This window comes from Bufo bufo, chromosome 3, assembly GCF_905171765.1.
Source record: "Bufo bufo chromosome 3, aBufBuf1.1, whole genome shotgun sequence".
Lineage (NCBI taxonomy): Eukaryota > Metazoa > Chordata > Amphibia > Anura > Bufonidae > Bufo > Bufo bufo.
In genome coordinates this window covers 299,600,411-299,616,363 of record NC_053391.1, presented here as the reverse complement: position 1 = coordinate 299,616,363, position 15,953 = coordinate 299,600,411, and positions in this window count along the sequence as shown.

The following is a 15,953-nucleotide window of genomic DNA, read 5'->3' as shown; positions in this document are numbered from 1 at the left end:
ACAGTACTGGGCCTTGCTCAAGTAAGACTTGAAATTTTGTTATTCCATTACATTTTCATACACTCTTAACTACGCAAACTTTGATGTAGATCAGGTAATTGAGTTATAAAAAGGTTTGGCGTCACTCAGTATCTGGCGTTTATACTGACAGAAAGCAAACTGTAGTTTCAAAAAGTATTATTTAATACCTCACAACATGTTGTATAAAATAAATAAAAGAATACATAAAACACACTAAAAATACACGTATACCCTATTAGGACCACTATGTAGGTTAGTATTGATTTCTATTGTCCTTGTGAATCATACAGAGTCCATGATGGGTTATACGGTGATAACCATGGGATGAGTACAGTTGGTGTTAGTATGGAAAGCACTATATCGATTGCAAGTTATCAATTGCAGGTTTACTTTACCGCTCCTAGTAGTCAAACCGTTGCTTGGCTGTGAGCCGCAGGAATCACTCCTGTTAGCCGTCCGGCTGTTTGGCTGTGAGCTGCAAGGACCTTTGGAGGCGTGGTTGACGATTCCCCTTGTAGCTGAGTATACTCTGACCTTTCAGGACCTGACGGTGGCGTCCCACGTGGTATCAGTCGGATAGGTCAGGTGACTCTTATTTCAAGCGGGGTTTTCAAATGGATATAAAGTTCATTTGTAGTTATAGTCGTCTTCCTTGTCTTGTCCCACACTGTCTGCCGACCATACGCGTTTCGGGATGAAATCCCTTCCTCAGTGGTACAGACAGTGGGATGGAAATGTTCCTTTTATATCATCTATGATTGATTGATGGGATGCATGCTGGGACAGTGGGGGACTTGGAAGACCAGGAACTGGATTTTTAATAGTGATTCCTACATAGTCATTATACTATCGTGCAAAATCATTGTTTTCGCCTCTAGGCACATGAATTATGTTGATCTTTTCAAGATATAGTGCTCTGTACATCCTCCAAACATATAAAATACATAAATTTATTAAGCATATATAGATTTGTATAAAAAGCATGAAAAACACATATGCGCACCAGCATGAAAAACGCATATGCGCACCAGCAATTTCGGTGCGTCTTCATCAATTAGATTAAAAACATGTTTAAAAATATAAAACAATATAAGGACAATGGTAATCAGAAAGGTTATTCTTAAATCAGTAGTTTCTCAAATGTTTCTTCATTAACCGCATCATTCACAACATTAAAATAATAAATAATCATGGTATTAGTTAAAAACATGTCTGTATATCATAAAAACCTCAAAAACGCACCTGCGGTTTTGATGCGTTTTTGGTGCGTTTTTGCTAAAAACACTTGATATGGGATGAGGGACATTCCCCAAGTCATACATCACAAGGAAGTTCAGTCATGATGTCCATATTTGTAGTTAAGCTTTGGTAATGTTGATATGGGAGCGCGGGCCTGTCTAGAAGGAGAGACCTGGGTGCTGATAACACAGCCTGACACCAGATGTCTCATTCAGGGCAGGCCAGCGATCCCCTACAGGAATGCAAAAAGTTCTAAATCTGCGTTCAGACCCCTTGGGATAAGAGAATCAAACTCAAAGATTCTTTTGGATTCATTCCTGGACATGCGAAGGATATGATTCCCACCTCGCCATGGTCTTTCAATCTTCTCTATAGCCATGTATATCAAACTCGATGGGTCACTCTTATGATGATCCTTATAGTGTTTTGATAAAGAGTGTAATTCGTATCCCTTTTTTATGTTATTTACATGTTCAGATATCCTCTTTTTTAAAGTGCGTTTTGTGCATCCTATGTATTGTTTATGGCAAGGGCATTCTATCAAGTAACTCACGTCAGTAGAATCGCATGTCAGACCCTCCTTAATCTCCAGAAAAAATGAATTCTGGGTTGAGTTTACTTTTAATGTCTTTTTAGGAAATGTAGTAATTCTACAATTAGAACAACGGCCACATCTATAAAATCCTTTAAAGGATAACCAATTTTGTTTCAATATCTTGTGTTCTTTATTCTTTATAGATGGTGCTACCTTCAATCCCAGATTTGAAGCTCTAGTATATGTAATCTGGGGTGTGCTGGTAAGTATGGGCCCAATTATCTTGTCTCCAAGTAAATGGTGCCAGTACTTCGCGATAATCCTCTCCATATTCCTATACTGGGCATGAAATGGTAAAATCATTCTTATTTTCTCATCACTCATCTGTTTATGTTTGGGGACAAAAAAATCTGTTCTGTCCAACAATTTAACCTCTTCCAGTGATTTTTCCAAGTGGTGGACCGGGTACTGTCTATGGATAAATTGTTGTTTCAAAGTTTCTGCCTCTGTTATGAATTGTTGGTCTTGTGTACAGTTTCGTTTTAATCTTCTAAATTGGCCCTTGGGGACATTAATGAGCCACCTTGGTAGGTGGCAGCTCGTATATAATATGAAGCTATTTTTACTCACTGATTTGTGATGTGTGCTGCACATTAATTTGTCCCCCTCAACTTTGATATCGAGATCCAAAAATTGGATATTTTTCATATCTACAGTAGAGGTAAATTTCAGATTCAGATTATTAGTATTTATTTCTTCTAAAAAAGTGATGAGTGACGGCATCGTGTTCTGCCATATAAACACGATGTCGTCAATATAACGACGCCACAGTACCAGATCCGCCCCCAGTCTAGGAGCAATGGCAGTGGACTCCCACTCTGCCATAAATAGATTGGCATAACTTGGGGCGAATCTGGTACCCATGGCAGTGCCCTTGCTCTGAACATAGAAGTCACCACTAAAGGAAAAATAATTATGCGTCAGTATATATCTGACGCCTTCTATTATGTAGTGAATTTGTTCTTCTTTCATGATTCCAGTCTGGGTCAATTGTTGTCGCAGAGCCCCCATACCCTGTTCATGATCTATTATGGTATATAGGGAATTGACATCTAATGTACCCAATATGTATCCTTCCTTATATTGGATCCCCTCTAACAATTTGATCACTTCAGTGGTGTCTTTGATATATGACGGTATATTTTTTACAATTGGTTGTAACAATTGGTCAATATATCTTGACAAATTGGAGGAGATGGAATTTATCCCTGATATTATGGGCCTTCCTGGGGGTTTCGTTAAAGTCTTATGTATTTTGGGAATGCAATACATTACTGGCATTCTCTTTTCTGTGTTCATAATGTACTTTGCCTCCTGTTCTAACAGGATTCCCGAAGTGGTACCTTTTTTGCAATATTGTGTTAACTGTTTATAATAATCCTCTGTAGGGTCTCGTTTTAATTTAGTATATGTTGATTCCTCATTTAATTGTCGCAGGCATTCCTCTATATAGTCATTTGTATTAAGGATTACAATCGCGCCCCCTTTATCAGCTGGTCTTATTGTTATGTCATTACTAGATTGTAGCTGTTTAATTGCCTCTATTTCTTTCCTGGATAGATTATATCTTAGGTTATTTCCCTTCAATTTCCTCAAGTCATCCTCAACACATTTTTTAAAAGTTGCCATATGTTGACTTATTACTTGTTTTGGGTAATTTTTAGAGGTTGTTCTCAGACTTGTATGTACATATTGATTATTTTCTGAATTACCATTGTTCTCCATTATCGGGTTCTTAGTATAATACTTTTTTAAACAAAGTTTTCTGATAAATTTTTCCACACCAATATATGTGGAAAATTTGTCCAATTTAGTTGTAGGGGCATATTTCAAGCCCTTATTTAATAAAGTGACCTGTGCATTTGAAAGTTGGATGTTACTTAGGTTCACTATGCATGATGCGTTCTCTGTTTGTTGTACCTGTTTTTTCTTGCAGTGTCTACCTCTTCTAATCCATCTTCTCCCCTGTGGGATTGTGTCCTTATGTGTGTTCTCCCCTCCTGATTCTGTGGAGGGTAGTGATTCCGTGATGGGTGATGATTCTGCCTGGAATAGTGATGGTTGTGATTGTATCTCTGTGATGTGTCTCTCTGGGGAGTGTGTCGGTGTCTTAAATTGTACTGGTGGTGTTGTCTCAATTCCCTTGTGTTGTCTCTTGTTGGGGTAGGTGATCAGGGTTTTCTTACTCTTGTTTTGTGATGAGGGGGAGTGTAATCTAAAAAAAGAGGTGATGAGAGTGATTCATACCGATTTGATGTTGGGACACTATAATGGGATGTATCTCCCTTTTTGTTTATATAAACAAAAAGGGAGATACATCCCATTATAGTGTCCCAACATCAAATCGGTATGAATCACTCTCATCACCTCTTTTTTTAGATTACACTCCCCCTCATCACAAAACAAGAGTAAGAAAACCCTGATCACCTACCCCAACAAGAGACAACACAAGGGAATTGAGACAACACCACCAGTACAATTTAAGACACCGACACACTCCCCAGAGAGACACATCACAGAGATACAATCACAACCATCACTATTCCAGGCAGAATCATCACCCATCACGGAATCACTACCCTCCACAGAATCAGGAGGGGAGAACACACATAAGGACACAATCCCACAGGGGAGAAGATGGATTAGAAGAGGTAGACACTGCAAGAAAAAACAGGTACAACAAACAGAGAACGCATCATGCATAGTGAACCTAAGTAACATCCAACTTTCAAATGCACAGGTCACTTTATTAAATAAGGGCTTGAAATATGCCCCTACAACTAAATTGGACAAATTTTCCACATATATTGGTGTGGAAAAATTTATCAGAAAACTTTGTTTAAAAAAGTATTATACTAAGAACCCGATAATGGAGAACAATGGTAATTCAGAAAATAATCAATATGTACATACAAGTCTGAGAACAACCTCTAAAAATTACCCAAAACAAGTAATAAGTCAACATATGGCAACTTTTAAAAAATGTGTTGAGGATGACTTGAGGAAATTGAAGGGAAATAACCTAAGATATAATCTATCCAGGAAAGAAATAGAGGCAATTAAACAGCTACAATCTAGTAATGACATAACAATAAGACCAGCTGATAAAGGGGGCGCGATTGTAATCCTTAATACAAATGACTATATAGAGGAATGCCTGCGACAATTAAATGAGGAATCAACATATACTAAATTAAAACGAGACCCTACAGAGGATTATTATAAACAGTTAACACAATATTGCAAAAAAGGTACCACTTCGGGAATCCTGTTAGAACAGGAGGCAAAGTACATTATGAACACAGAAAAGAGAATGCCAGTAATGTATTGCATTCCCAAAATACATAAGACTTTAACGAAACCCCCAGGAAGGCCCATAATATCAGGGATAAATTCCATCTCCTCCAATTTGTCAAGATATATTGACCAATTGTTACAACCAATTGTAAAAAATATACCGTCATATATCAAAGACACCACTGAAGTGATCAAATTGTTAGAGGGGATCCAATATAAGGAAGGATACATATTGGGTACATTAGATGTCAATTCCCTATATACCATAATAGATCATGAACAGGGTATGGGGGCTCTGCGACAACAATTGACCCAGACTGGAATCATGAAAGAAGAACAAATTCACTACATAATAGAAGGCGTCAGATATATACTGACGCATAATTATTTTTCCTTTAGTGGTGACTTCTATGTTCAGAGCAAGGGCACCGCCATGGGTACCAGATTCGCCCCAAGTTATGCCAATCTATTTATGGCAGAGTGGGAGTCCACTGCCATTGCTCCTAGACTGGGGGCGGATCTGGTACTGTGGCGTCGTTATATTGACGACATCGTGTTTATATGGCAGAACACGATGCCGTCACTCATCACTTTTTTAGAAGAAATAAATACGAATAATCTGAATCTGAAATTTACCTCTACTGTAGATATGAAAAATATCCAATTTTTGGATCTCGATATCAAAGTTGAGGGGGACAAATTAATGTGCAGCACACATCACAAATCAGTGAGTAAAAATAGCTTCATATTATATACGAGCTGCCACCTACCAAGGTGGCTCATTAATGTCCCCAAGGGCCAATTTAGAAGATTAAAACGAAACTGTACACAAGACCAACAATTCATAACAGAGGCAGAAACTTTGAAACAACAATTTATCGATAGACAGTACCCGGTCCACCACTTGGAAAAATCACTGGAAGAGGTTAAATTGTTGGACAGAACAGATTTTTTTGTCCCCAAACATAAACAGATGAGTGATGAGAAAATAAGAATGATTTTACCATTTCATGCCCAGTATAGGAATATGGAGAGGATTATCGCGAAGTACTGGCACCATTTACTTGGAGACAAGATAATTGGGCCCATACTTACCAGCACACCCCAGATTACATATACTAGAGCTTCAAATCTGGGATTGAAGGTAGCACCATCTATAAAGAATAAAGAACACAAGATATTGAAACAAAATTGGTTATCCTTTAAAGGATTTTATAGATGTGGCCGTTGTTCTAATTGTAGAATTACTACATTTCCTAAAAAGACATTAAAAGTAAACTCAACCCAGAATTCATTTTTTCTGGAGATTAAGGAGGGTCTGACATGCGATTCTACTGACGTGATTTACTTGATAGAATGCCCTTGCCATAAACAATACATAGGACGCACAAAACGCACTTTAAAAAAGAGGATATCTGAACATGTAAATAACATAAAAAAGGGATACGAATTACACTCTTTATCAAAACACTATAAGGATCATCATAAGAGTGACCCATCGAGTTTGATATACATGGCTATAGAGAAGATTGAAAGACCATGGCGAGGTGGGAATCATATCCTTCGCATGTCCAGGAATGAATCTAAAAGAATCTTTGAGTTTGATTCTCTTATCCCAAGGGGTCTGAACGCAGATTTAGAACTTTTTGCATTCCTGTAGGGGATCGCTGGCCTGCCCTGAATGAGACATCTGGTGTCAGGCTGTGTTATCAGCACCCAGGTCTCTCCTTCTAGACAGGCCCGCGCTCCCATATCAACATTACCAAAGCTTAACTACAAATATGGACATCATGACTGAACTTCCTTGTGATGTATGACTTGGGGAATGTCCCTCATCCCATATCAAGTGTTTTTAGCAAAAACGCACCAAAAACGCATCAAAACCGCAGGTGCGTTTTTGAGGTTTTTATGATATACAGACATGTTTTTAACTAATACCATGATTATTTATTATTTTAATGTTGTGAATAATGCGGTTAATGAAGAAACATTTGAGAAACTACTGATTTAAGAATAACCTTTCTGATTACCATTGTCCTTATATTGTTTTATATTTTTAAACATGTTTTTAATCTAATTGATGAAGACGCACCGAAATTGCTGGTGCGCATATGCGTTTTTCATGCTGGTGCGCATATGTGTTTTTCATGCTTTTTATACAAATCTATATATGCTTAATAAATTTATGTATTTTATATGTTTGGAGGATGTACAGAGCACTATATCTTGAAAAGATCAACATAATTCATGTGCCTAGAGGCGAAAACAATGATTTTGCACGATAGTATAATGACTATGTAGGAATCACTATTAAAAATCCAGTTCCTGGTCTTCCAAGTCCCCCACTGTCCCAGCATGCATCCCATCAATCAATCATAGATGATATAAAAGGAACATTTCCATCCCACTGTCTGTACCACTGAGGAAGGGATTTCATCCCGAAACGCGTATGGTCGGCAGACAGTGTGGGACAAGACAAGGAAGACGACTATAACTACAAATGAACTTTATATCCATTTGAAAACCCCGCTTGAAATAAGAGTCACCTGACCTATCCGACTGATACCACGTGGGACGCCACTGTCAGGTCCTGAAAGGTCAGAGTATACTCAGCTACAAGGGGAATCGTCAACCACGCCTCCAAAGGTCCTTGCAGCTCACAGCCAAACAGCCGGACGGCTAACAGGAGTGATTCCTGCGGCTCACAGCCAAGCAACGGTTTGACTACTAGGAGCGGTAAAGTAAACCTGCAATTGATAACTTGCAATCGATATAGTGCTTTCCATACTAACACCAACTGTACTCATCCCATGGTTATCACCGTATAACCCATCATGGACTCTGTATGATTCACAAGGACAATAGAAATCAATACTAACCTACATAGTGGTCCTAATAGGGTATACGTGTATTTTTAGTGTGTTTTATGTATTCTTTTATTTATTTTATACAACATGTTGTGAGGTATTAAATAATACTTTTTGAAACTACAGTTTGCTTTCTGTCAGTATAAACGCCAGATACTGAGTGACGCCAAACCTTTTTATAACTCAATTTTTACTTCTAACAGCAACAGGGAGTGCTGTGTGGTAGTGCACCTATTCCACAGTACTATCAGTGAGAGAGCCACCAAACCTTGATTTTACCTAGATCAGGTAATTGTTGGAGTAAAACTCGTTCTGTTCAAAATTATTCAATGCTTTACAAGTGCTTAATTCATTTAGGAATACCTTTGCATAGCAACATTTCGTGACGTGTTACAACAATTCTGACTTCGGATTTGTAATCCACACACTTGATTTGGTATATATATATAAATGTTTTTTGCCCAGTATCAGACGAAAAGTTATTTTTTTGTTGTTGCGTGGTGTAATTTGAGGTGTTATATTTGTAGTTATGTTAGGGGTAATCGTAAGAAGAAGATTGGTGTTTTTGGTTGCCATAGGTGCAAGGCATGTGAGAAAGTCAAAGACCCGCATTCAAGAACACTGCAAATATACAAAAAAGGATAGAAAATCACAAGCGTTTCAGCTCACTTTCAATTGAAGCACAATAAGAAACCTACAGGTTTGCGGTTTTGGGGAATAAAGGTTGTATGTGGATGGTGGAGGGGTGAAGATGTAGAAAATTAATTAAATAAATGTGAGGGGTAGTGGGTATATAAGCATAAAAACATGCAGGGACTGAATATTGACTTGAAATGTCATCTCAAAATATGTACTGAAGGAGATTTATCAAAACTGGTGTAAAGGAAAACTGGTTTAGTTGCTCACAAGAACAAGATTTCACCTTTCATTTTCCAAAGGATCCCCACGCGGAGAAACAGCGCCGGCGGTGGGAGAACAGGAGATGTGCGGGGAGCGGGGTAAGTATATTCAGTGTGGGAGGCCCGGCATATTGGGGGGCTTTTTAGTACTCTTGGATAACCCTTTTAACCACCTCCGGACCGCCGTACGCTTGATTGCGTCCTGGCGGCGGCCCTGTTATTCCTCCTGGACGCGCCGGCGCGTCCTCTCGCGAGAGGCGAGATTTCCTGTGAACGCGCGCACACAGGATCGCGCGTTCACAGGAACCGGAGGTAAACGAGTACATCTACAGCCTGCCAGCGGCGATCATTCGCTGGCAGGCTGTAGATGCGATTTTTTTAACCCCAAAAAGGTATATTAGACGCTGTTTTGATAACAGCGTCTAATATACCTGCTACATGGTCCTCTGGTGGTCCCTTTTGCTTGGATCGACCACCAGAGGACACAGGCAGCTCTGTAAAGTAGCACCAAACACCACTACACTACACCCCCCCTGTCACTTATTAACCCCTTATTAACCCCTGATCACCCCATATAGACTCCCTGATCACCCCCCTGTCATTGATCATCCCCCTGTAAGGCTCCATTCACACGTCCGTATGTGTTTTGCGGATCCGCGGATCCGCAAAACACATACAGATGTCTGAATGGAGCCTTACAGGGGGGTGATCACCCCATATAGACTCCCTGATCACCCCCCTGTCATTGATCACCCCCCTGTAAGGCTCCATTCAGACGTCCGTATGTGTTTTGCGGATCCACGGATCCGCAAAACACGGACACCGCGGATCCGAAAAACACGGACACCGGCAATGTGCTTTCCTGCATTTTGCGGATCCGCACATTGCCAGAACTATATAGAAAATGCCTTTTCTTGTCTGCAATTGCGGACAAGAATAGTACATGTTCTATAGGCTCTACAAAAAACGCAGTGTTCTCCCGATCAGGCCTGATCTTGTGCGCACACTTGCGTTCAGTCCGCCCCACCGCAGTGACAGAATTATTTTTTTCTGATCACTGCAAAAACACCGTAAAAATGCTGCGGCGCTATAAAGATCACTTTTGAGGGGCATGGCGAGTTCATAGATTTATTTTGTCACAAGTTAACGGAAATTTTTATTTTTTTCTTACAAAGTCTCATATTCCACTAACTTGTGACAAAAAATAAAATCTTTAATTTTTTAACGGTCACTAGGACCAAGCGTATTTATGCAACTCCTCCGACTAGTAATATAAAAACTCAATTTTATTATAATCCTTTTAAAACCAACATATTACTTGGGAACATGTTAAAACCTTCAGGAGTAACATTCATCAACTGTAAGAGCTCTGGGGTGGTTTATTGTATACAGTGTGAATGTGAAAAACTGTATATTGGGAAAACCATTCAGGAACTAAGGAGGAGGATCTCCAAGCATTTTAGTGTATTAAATACCAACGAAGAGACACCCCTCTCTAGGCATTTACTAACATGCCATGATGGCAAAACAAATGGACAAAAAATTTGGGGGATACAGAAGATCGGGGTATCTCCCAGACAGGGCAGTATCGACCGTAAGCTACAAAAAGAGGAGACGAAGTGGATCTATCGTCTCCACTCTCTTGCCCCGAATGGGCTGAATGAAGGATTTACCTTTGCTTCATTCTTGTAAGGTCAAATGGATCGTTTAGAGTACAATATACAATGAATTTAGTTCGAACTATAATAAAAATATGGAGCATAAAAATAAAAACAATAAAAAAAGTTTTTCCTCCCTATATGGAAATAAAGAATAAGAATAAATAAAAAATAAATAGATAATATTTATCCCACATAGGGAGAATAGGGAGGAAAGCAAGTGGGGTATGGGTGTTTAGGGAAGGGTAGAAGAAAGTAGAAAATGTAGGAGCTCAGAGACAACTAGGACACACAGGCCGTCATGAGGGATACTTACGTCTGGGGAGGCATCCGATTGGAGGATTCCGAGGCACCTAGGGACAAAATAGATAATAGATATTAATAAGGGAAGAATAATTATAATTATGTAAATGGTTGATAAACAGAAAGTAATATTAAAATATATATGGTCAAAACCAATAATTGGTAGATACATAAAACATCATGATAAAAATGTTCTCATAAAACTACAATAAAATCTAACCATCATGACCATAAACCTGGGTATCTAAAATCAGAACCAGTGGGTACTATAAAAGTAAAACCTATAATTAGAATCTAGTGGGTAGATAAAAGTCAGAGGATATAAATATTGGGAACCTCTGACAATGAGAGAGAAGTGGCTATTAAAACAGAGAATAAATAACATATACCCATACTAACCATCCCCTCAGCAGTTACCCACACAGTCCCAAAAATCCTGTTGTGATCTCGTCGGAGGTAAAGTTCGCACGCATGCGCAAATCCACCTGACAATTGAAATTGAAAAGAAGTTTGGGCGCATGCGCATAGTATTATCGTGAAGTCGCAGGACGTAGGTGAATGACGCATGAGTACCTATCTGGGAAGGAAGCGCGGCGCACCGGAGATGACATCACTACTATGGCCAGGTGGGCTGACGGGAGGTGAATGAGGTGACGTCAATAGCATGATTATGCAGCGCACACCCATTGGTAGCATGACGCGGCACTCTCCCATTGGTAGGATGGTGATGTAGTGCACACTCATCGGCAGTCCCTCTGTAAAGTCCACCCGAAAGTAAGAAGGTGGATTGGATAGTAAATTCAACCCGAAGGTTTAAAAAGCCCTGACCCCGCCCCCCACAGTCACCTGTTTAATTTCCCCTGAAGACGCCGACAGGCTCGGCGAAACATGTAGGGACACAGGGTGTTGTATTTTAGGCAGGAGTAAGTCAGGGTGATTGTTATAGGTCTCTGGTACAAGAGAATCTATACCACTAGCCGATTAAAATCATTAGGAAAGTCCAAGTATATTGGATACAAGATATGCACATGAACACTGGCTACTGACCCTGGAATTGTTACTCCTGAAGGTTTTAACATGTTCCCAAGTAATATGTTGGTTTTAAAAGGATTATAATAAAATTGAGTTTTTATATTACTAGTCGGAGGAGTTGCATAAATACGCTTGGTCCTAGTGACCGTTAAAAAATTAGAAATTTGGTAAATAGTTGCGTAGCAACTCCTTTGAGGGATTCTTTGTTTGTTATATTTGATAGAAAAAATAAAATCTCACATGAACTCACCATACCCCTCACGGAATCCAAATGCGTAAAATTTTTTAGACATTTATATTCCAGACTTCTTCTCACGCTTTAGGGCCCCTAAAATGCCAGGGCAGTATAAATACCCCACATGTGACCCCATTTTGGAAAGAAGACACCCCAAGTTATTTCGTGAAGGGCATGGCGAGTTCATGTAAAAAAAAAAAAAAATTGTCACAAGTTAGTGGAATATGAAACTTTGTAAGAGAAAAAAAAAATATATAAAAAAAAAACATTTTCCGCTAACTTGTTCCAAAAAAATATATTCTAGGAACTCGCCATACCCCTCACGGAATACCTTGGGGTGTCTTCTTTCCAAAATGGGGTCACTTGTGGAGTATTTATACTGCCCTGGCATTTTAGAGGACCTAAAGCGTGAGAAGTAGTTTGGAATCCAAATGCGTAAAAAATGCCCTGTGAAATCGTAAAGATTCTCATTGGAATTTGGGCCCCTTTGCGCACCTAGGCTGCAAAAAAGTGTCACACGTGTGGTATGGCCGTACTCAAGAGAAGTAGGGCAATGTGTTTTGGGGTGTATTTTTTACATATACCCATACTGTGTGTGAGAAATATCTCTGTAAATGTCACGGCCGCTATCCCAGCAGCAGTCGTGTCGCACCAGACGGAGGGGAAGGGGGACCCTTATCTACGGATGGGAAATAGAATGGCCACCCCTGACTAACCCTAAGCTGGCACCTGTCTGCCCTGATACCCTAGACGGGGTGTGAACCCGTGCGGCGAGCAGTATGCCTAAACCCTCAGTCACCCTAACAAGATTATACTGGGGAAAGGCCGATGGGAGCACTAGTCACCATCACTCACGTCTAGGAGAACAACAGGGCAAGACCTCAACAAACAAACAATCAACAGCAGAGATAGACTTATCCAGTCACGAGCAGAGAAGGCGATCCCAAACACGACAGTCCACGCCGGACAAGAGCTCCACAGCAACACCGTCAAACGATCTCCTTCAAAGGTCAGAATAGCACTGGAAGTAAGGACTATATCTGGCAATGACTACAAGTGAAACTGAAACTAATATAGTATCTGGGAGTGGCAGACAGGACTCACCTGAGAAGGATGCCTACAAACTCCCAGTCAGGACAAAAAGGTTCACAAGGCAAAACCCGGATGACATACCCTGAACCACGGAGCAAACTCACAAGCTATCGTGAGTAGCAAGTCGCTGCGACCTTCTCCTCCCAGACCTGTCTGGATCAGTCACAGTCGTGACAGTACCCCCCTTTCTACGAGGGGTCCCGGGACCCTCAAGACCAGGCCTCTCCGGATGGGAGCTATGAAAAGCCCGAATGAGTCTGTCCGCTTTTATATCTGATGCTGGAACCCACATTCTCTCTTCGGAACCATAACCTTTCCAGTGCACCAGGTACTGAAGAGAGCGGCGAACATATCGTGAATCAACAGTCTTTTCTACCTGAAACTCAAGACTGCCATTAACAACCACTGGTGGAGGCGGTAGTGGCAATGGTTCAGGAGGTTCTACATATCTCTTAAACAGAGACCTGTGGAAGACATTATGGATCCTTAGAGTCTGAGGTAGCTCCAGACGAAAAGCCACCGGGTTAATGATCTTAATTACCCTATAAGGACCAATAAATCTCGGACCTAATTTCCACGAGGGAACCTTCAACTTGATATTTCTGGTAGACAACCACACCAAGTCATTCACCCCAAGGTCCGGACCTTCAGAGCGCTTCCTATCAGCTACACGTTTGTATCTACCACCAATTCTCTTCAAACTTTCTTGCACACTCTGCCACACTGAAGAAAGTGAAGACGCAAATCGTTCCTCCTCGGGAATCCCAGACGCCCCCCCCCCTCACTAAACGTACAAAACTGAGGATGGAAACCATACGCACCAAAAAATGGTGACTTATCGGTAGATTCTTGACGACGATTATTAATGGCAAACTCGGCTAACGGTAAATAAGATGACCATTCCTCCTGATTTTCGGAAACAAAGCATCTTAAATATGTCTCTAGGTTTTGATTGGTACGTTCAGTCTGACCGTTGGACTGTAGATGGAAAGATGAAGAAAACGACAGATGAACCCCTAAACGAGAACAAAAAGCTTTCCAAAATATAGAAACAAATTGGGTACCACGATCCGAAACAATATCGGAAGGGACCCCGTGAAGCTTCACGATGTGGTCAATAAAAACCTGAGCCAGTGTGTTAGCATTAGGCAATGCGGCAAGAGCAATAAAGTGCACCATTTTACTGAATCTGTCAACAACTACAAGAATAACAGTCTTCCCCGCTGATACTGGTAGATCCGTAATGAAATCCATTGATAGGTGCGTCCAAGGCCTGTTGGGGATGGCCAGAGGTAAAAGATGCCCTGCCGGACGAGTATGATCTACCTTAGAACGAGCACAGGTAGCACATGCAGACACAAAATTCAACACCTCCTGGTGCCACTTAGCCCACCAGAACCGACGAGACACTAACTCAGAGGTTGCCCTACTACCTGGGTGTCCTGCCAGTGTGGAGTTATGGTGTTCTTTTAGTATCTCCAGGCGTAAATTTTCTGGCACAAACGGTTTACCCGAGGGGCAGGAGGCCGGGGCGTCCCCCTGAGCTTCCAACACCCTCCCCTCCAAACCTGAGTGTAATGCAGAGACCACCACCCCCTTTTGCAAAATGGGCTCTGGTACATCAACATCACCCCCTCCAGGGAAACTTTGGGACAATGCATCCGCCTTAGTATTTTTTGCCCCCGGGCAATAGGTTATTACAAAATTAAACCTAGTAAAAAATAACGACCACCGAGCCTGTCTAGGGGTGAGATGTTTAGCAGACTCCAGATATAATACGTTTTTGTGATCAGTAATCACCGTGACGGGATGAACCGCCCCCTCCAAAAAATGACGCCACTCCTCAAAGGCCAACTTAATAGCCAAAAGTTCCCTGTTGCCAAAACTTAATAGCCAAAAGTTCCCTGTTGCCAATATCATAGTTCCTTTCTGCAGTAGACAATTTCTTCGAAAAGAAAGCACACGGACGCCATTCACCAGGGGACGGGCCCTGAGATAGTACCGCTCCCACCCCCACCTCTGATGCGTCAACCTCTACAATAAAAGGAAGCAAGACATCTGGCTGTACGAGAATAGGGGCCGAGGTGAATCTCTCCTTCAGAGATGTAAAGGCAGTTTTGGCTGCATGTGACCATTTGGAAAAATCGGATCCCTTTCGGGTCATGTCCGTCAGTGGTTTGACCACCAAGGAATAGTTCTTTATAAACTTTCTATAAAAATTGGCAAACCCCAGGAAGCGTTGCAATGGCTTCAGGTTCTCAGGCAGATCCCAGTCCATAATCGCCCGGACTTTCTCTGGATCCATGCGGAAACCTGAATCTGACAACACATACCCCAGAAATGGCAGTTGTTTTACGGCGAACACACATTTCTCTAATTTAGCAAACAATTTGTTGGCCCTTAATATCTGCAGCACTTGTCTCACATGGATCTTATGTGTATCCAGATCCGGGGAATAGACCAGGATGTCATCAAGATATATCACAACAAATCTCCCGATAAGGTGACTAAAAATATCGTTGACAAAATGTTGGAACACCGCAGGCGCATTAGTAAGACCAAATGGCATGACCAGATTTTCATAATGCCCTTCCAGAGTATTAAAAGCCATTTTCCACTTTTGATGCGAACCAGGTTATAGGCTCCTCTGAGATCCATTTTGGAGAACCATTTAGCACCAGCAACCTGATTAAAGAGGTCGGGAATGAGAGGAAG